The sequence below is a fragment of the Lonchura striata genome, chromosome 1A, assembly GCF_050655825.1.
Source record: "Lonchura striata isolate lonStrDom1 chromosome 1A, ASM5065582v1, whole genome shotgun sequence".
Classification (NCBI taxonomy): domain Eukaryota; kingdom Metazoa; phylum Chordata; class Aves; order Passeriformes; family Estrildidae; genus Lonchura; species Lonchura striata.
The window spans coordinates 65,446,163-65,452,230 of record NC_140741.1 but is presented as its reverse complement, the minus strand read 5'-3'; the positions used below and the strand labels follow the sequence as shown (position 1 = coordinate 65,452,230).

Genomic DNA, 6,068 nt, shown 5'->3' with positions numbered 1-6,068 from the left:
TGTGACTGTTCTCTGTACTCAGTGTCCTTTGGGATGACTGCCCCAGCCTCTTGTGGAGTTTAATTGCCACTTGTCCCAGGGTTGGGGGGCAGTCTTGGGATGAACTCTTAGTTTCTTACAGAGGGAAATGGGGAATTTGGCATAGTCTGAGGGGACCTGACCCTGCAGCAAAACTGCTGTACTGAGGAATGAACAAATATTGGCAAGTGCATGACGAGTATTTTCTGGGCAGACCTGTGGACTTGATAGGCATCTGAGACATTTGCTGCTCTTCCTTATGTTGACTGCTGAGTAACCCTGTATTTTCCCATGACCCTTGTGATGGATCAAGCTTCCCTAAATTGTGTCTAGAGAGCTCAAACAAGAATTTTCCTACATTAAAAATGTGTTTTGGGTGAGTTCAGGGAAGTTTGTCTAACTCTTAACAAAGCTTCTGTCCATTTTCATGGCAGAGGAAGAAAGATCTGCTCTGACCAAGCCTTCTCTTGAGTCAGTGATAGTCTATGTCTGTTGTATCAGAAAGAAAAATGTGGGTAAAAAAACCCAACAACTAAACAGGGGAAGAACTTTAAAAAAATCTGAACAGGAATTTGAAAATATTGAAAAAACAGGGGAGCCTGAAGTTGCAAAATCAAGCTGATGCAATATTGCTGGCATAGGAGGATATTAGTAGTGCCTTTGTATATCACCCTTGCTTACGGGTGTTGTGTTACTGTGGCTGTGTTCAGGGCTATTGCTGGGCAAGGGCTGCAGTGTCTTATCCTCAGACAGTCCCAGCAGGATTTTTAAGGGATCCCCATGGTCTTTGCATGTATTTACATCAGTGCTGTCTCACTAGCAATGGCACAAGCCGAAGTTAGTGATTGAAACTCCTGGGCACTGTGGTCATTGGAATGGACCAAACATGCTGCTTATGGCGCTAGAGAATGGATGGATAACTTTGCCAGTGGGAGTTTCTGTTCTTTGGCAGGAGCAGAATAGCAGCATGTCCCAAGAAGTACATGTTGGAGCTCTGATTTTGTGTGAGGGGTACCTGGTTTTACCTGTGGACATTGTACATCACCATGGAGATCCTGAAGCCTGAGCATGTGGTGGGTTTATATTCCTCAACATCATAATGACCATGTATTTCTTCCTGTAGTGTTGAAGGGGAATATATATCACATTTGAACCCTACATCTCTTGGCTTTGCACCTCTTCAGTGGAGAATTACAATCAGTACAGCAATGTCCTTGCCAGCCTGACAGATCTGCTGACAGTGTAAGAGTTAAGAAGCCCTTAAAAAAACCCCAGTGCGTGCTACTGCAGCGCTGATGATTGCACTTTTCCATTTGCCTGGCCCTCCATGGAGCCCTTAGCCCCTCCTGCTTTTCCTGAACCTTGCAAGCATTCACCTGTCATAGCAGGGTTGTGCAGCAAGATCAGTGCCAAGGCAGGAGGCCACTGACAAACTGAGCCCTTCTGGGTGGATGGATGATTGATTTCCTGGGAAAGAGGCAGGAGCTAAGAGGGCTGGGAGAGCATGCTGGAGTGCCTGGAGATTTGGAAAGTTTCTTCTCTTTGATGGAGTACACAAGGTCAGTAGTTTGGACACTGGTGGGCAGTGGTAACTCACAGCTCTCCCCTGAGGTCCTCGGGAGGTTGCACCTACCAGTGCAGAGCCAGGCAGCTCACTCCTGGTGCTTTATTGGACTCTGCAGTATTTCAGGTTTAGTAAGGCTGGTAGAGAATTAGGTAGGTAGTAGGTTTTGTTACCTTCTCTGTGTCTGATATCTTAGAGCAAAGTGAGAGTTTACAGTCACAAGGCTTTAGGTTTTGAGAATAAGAGGTGCACAGGGCCTAAAGGGAGCCTAAGAGCTTCATTCATGATGGAGGGAGGTGTCAGCTTAATGTTCTCAAGGTGTTCAATTAGACCCAGCTCTTCCAGTTTCTGGTTGAAAGGCTTAAATATTACTTTATGTTAAATATTTAATACTTGCTTATAAGTTAAAGATGGTAATGGCCAAGTCTTTTATTCCTTTGAAAGAACATGGCTCTCTCTTCAACTGGACTGAAGATGTTTTTTTTGTGGCATAGCTGGTGACCTTAGAGCAACCTAACAAATTAGACACCTATGGGAATGTCAGCAGTTATTGCAGAGTATATATTAGTGCAGAGACTTGTAGATGCTTTTTTGGTTTCCGTGTGGTAAGGTGCCTGTGAGATGTCAGGAAGCCATGCAGTCAAATTGGATTTCCATGGCTCGCTCATATGGATTTATTAAATTGCCTATTTGTAAGTAGGACATTTGTACTTGTCAAAGGGAGTTTCAGGACAGCTGTTGAGTGTTTATATAGAGTCTTGCTTATGAATGTCTTCTTAAGTGCAAGAATGTCCAAATACTTGGGATTTATCAATTATTATTATGTACTTACAGAAAACATTGCTAGTGGGGCAACTCTTTTAATGTGACTATAGTATGAGATAAATAATTTTTTTTAGATGAAAAGGGAAAAAAATCTGGCCAATTTGAACAAGATAATTACCATGGGAGCAGAATAAAAAGTCTTGGGTCTAAATACAGGGATAGCAATATTTTATAGAGCTAATGACTGTTCTTTATGGCTAATTTTTTAAATCAAAATCTAGACTCAATCCTGAACACTGGTACATGCAAAACAAAAACTAACTTTTATATTAAAATTCCTTCAATCCCACTATGCTAAGTAATACAGTAGTGTGGATTTACTGTATTTCTCTTGTAAGTAGCCTTTCAAAAGTACCTAAATAAAGTTCAGATAGTTTTCTACAATATTTCAGATAATTTTCTGGGTAAATGTTCTGTGTCTGGAAGTTTCCATACACGGTACTTTAGCTGCAACAATGTGTAATTAGGTAGCAAGAAGTTCAGATGTGTGGATTGTAGAAGTTTGTGAACTCTAATACTATCATAATCAGAATCTATAAATAAGAACTTTTCAAAGTGAGAAGTTTTTCCCTTCTTTAAGATGCCCCAACTAAACCCACCCGAGGCAGCCTCACGGCACAGCATGAAATGGGATCTGCCTCAGGTATTGAGTTGTATTTGCTTTTAAAACCCATCCATAAAGAGCATTATAGAAGAGCATTTGTGCTAAAAAGGAAAAGCTGTCCAAAGTTAAGGCTCTGTGGGAGATCTTTCCTGGGGCGCGCTCAGACACAAAACTTCCATCTCGCTGCTCAGTGACCCTGATGCTGTCAGGTGCTGAGTGCCTCAGGTTCCTTTGCTGTCAGTGGGGAAAGTCCTGCACACCTCAAGATCAGGCCCTTGGCCCTCAGTATTTGCACACTCATGCTGGCACTGTGTGCAGTGGGATGGATGCTTAATGCTGGTGCCAAAGACTGACACTGCAGCTGTCCTGGAAATACTCATGGTAAAAGCTGAAGGAGCATTTGCTTTGCTTGCAGGGTAAGAAGAACTTTAAAGCTTCTTTGTTATTTATTTTCAGATTTCATGCTAATATTTATGGTTTTCTGCTTCTTTCTGTGCTTAAATTTTCTACCTTACAGCTGAGTTGCTAGTTACAGCTAGTTATCTCTTGGAGACTGCAGACACCTCCCTCCATCTCTTCTCTCAGGAAGATTTCACAGCCTCCAGTAACCCCAGTGCTGCAACCCCATGATCCCTTCAGTGCCCAGAGCCTGCAGGTCTCACTCTGGCTGCCCCAACCATCAGCTCTGCTGGGCTCTCCCTCCACAGCCTCGACAGCTTGCCCAGGGTACCAGTGCCCAAAACCGGGGCTAGAGGTGTTGTCACTGTATGTCATCAATGTTCTCTGCACTGATGTGCTGGAGATTTCTCTGCTAATGCATTTTCTTCTTCTGGATGATCAGTAAGTGTGGCAATTCCTATTATTAATTCAGTGACTTTAAACAAATCCTAAGAAACAACTGAGGCTTTTCTCAAGGGAGAGTGTACTGAAAAAGATAAATGGCATAGTTATTTTCCCCTTTGGTATTTTCTTTGCTAGTATACCTGTACATTTACATAATCACAGAGCCAGCACTACATGTATTTTTGTTAAATTTTGAGTTGCTCTTTTTTTTAAGCCCATCACAAATTGTGTTACTGGAAACAAGATGTACAGCTGGTCTATAGCTAACATGATTGGTTTTATTGGCTAAGTGTGGACCTCCATATGAAATGTTTTCATGTGTCTTGAACTCAAACAAGAATGTTACTTGCATTGATGCCTGCATTTCATGGTCTTTCAGAATTAAATGGAAAAGACAGCCTTTCAGGAAGCCTTAATACCTTTCCATATGGAGGCAGTGCCTTGCTGTGCACATGGTCTTTGATTTGTTTTCAGTTCTGAAATTTCTTACCTTATGGTTTATGTTCCTTTATTTTTTTTTTTTTTAATAAAGAAGTGAAATTTAGCTTTATGAAACTTGATGTATTTATAATCCTGGACTTTCTCTTGTTTAGGGTGAGAAGTTGCAAATATAATTATTCTATAATAGGACAACAGCTTACTATATGAAATTGGAAAGATTTATTGTAAGCCTGTTTCTGTCCATAGGATAATAATATAGAATTATAGATTTGTATAGTATTAAGACATCCAGAACATAGAACAAAATAATATTACCAGAAATATTTTTTTTGTGTGCTGGGTGTGATAGCTTTCTGCTCTTGAAATTAAATTAGAATGAATAAACTTATGTGGAGTATTCTGAACTGTAAGATTAAATTGAAAAACTCATCTCAGGTTTACTGAATGTTAATTTGACTGAGGTTACCTTTTCTCTCTGTCAGGGAATTTGATTTCGTCAACCTTAAAGAGCTGTCTGGTATTCAGGTGTTAAGACACGAAGTAAAATCCAGTGCACTAAAATCCTTGGAGGCTGAAAACCCACCAACCCAGACAGTAATCCAGCAAATTTACTTTCCAGGACTGCATAACCTAGTAAACATGTCCTTTCCTTACCTGAAAGCTTCCAGGACTCCTGTTATGAGGAGATAAGCACTTACCTCCTGCCTAGGCTGTATTTGCAATTGGATTTAAGGAGGGAATAATTTATGCCTCAGCTGGGTCCCTCGAGAAGCCCCAGAAAGTCCAGAATTTAAATTACTGTTTCAGGTTGAATTCCTGTCCACCTTTCCATGCTCTCTAAACAGTATCCACAATGCTCAGCTCCTGTGAAGTGTAAGGTTGAGGACTATATGAATGCTGATGCCACGATAAATTAGCATTTCTTTTAGTACATCCCTAAAAATAGCTCTTGATGGAATGATATTAGCCATGAAGGGAATCCCTCACTCTCCAGGCTGCTGTTCAGGGAGGAGCTTTCACCAGATGTGAAATGAGGACAGACAGTCTTGTCAGAGTCTGGATGAAAATTTCAGATGTGGTTGCTGATCCTTAGGGTTTGGATTGTCCTGTTGAGAGAGGGGGCAATGTGGAACAGAGATGTTTTTGTCTTTTTCCTGTTATTCAGCAGTGTCCCTTAGAACCTCTGAAAAATCTTAGTGGGAACAGCTTGTGGACTCAAATTCTGTATTCCCTGTAGCTCCCGACCAGTGTACCACACCGTCTGCACAAAGGAGTGGCCATGTGATAAAGCTTCAATAAGAGTCCTGTGGCAAGCTTCTTAACCTTTTTCTTGTTGCCAGTACTGTCACTGACTAATCCCTGTGTACAAAATACCACAAGCCACTCATAATTCATATGAATTTTGTATTTTCCTAATATTTCATCTCCTCTGCTGTGAGTGTTCAATTGTTGGCTTGATTGTGAGCATTGAACCAGTTCCTGAAGTGAAGGAAATAGCCTACAGTACCTCTGCAGTTTGAGACCAGGAGTTCTGCCTCATCTGTAGTGCCCATATTAATTTGAGATATCCCATCTATATATTGACAGCATAAAACCTTTTAATTTGTATTTAGCATAAGCAGTGTTATCAGATACATCTCTTCTACAAAAGATGGAGAAGAAGAGGTTTTTTTCATCAGTATACTTCCAAATGCTCTTAATAAAACTGAGTAACTTCAGCTTTAAGTCTGGTGGCACAGGTATGTAATGTTAACAAGACCAGCTGGGAACAAG

At 41.0% G+C, this 6,068-nt stretch overlaps 1 protein-coding gene across 19 annotated transcripts in view; it reads left to right on the top strand.

Moving 5' to 3' along the window:
• Positions 1-6,068, top strand: part of MAGI2 (membrane associated guanylate kinase, WW and PDZ domain containing 2) — a 696,944-nt gene that overhangs the window by 37,610 nt on the left and 653,266 nt on the right. The window contains exon 2 of one of the 19 annotated variants that reach the window (XM_085569312.1): positions 971-1,091. The exons of the other annotated variants lie outside the window; for them this stretch is intronic. The gene's annotated coding sequence lies outside the window, so the exon portion shown is untranslated. The remainder of the gene's footprint in view (positions 1-970; positions 1,092-6,068) is intronic. 19 annotated transcript variants of the gene reach the window in all.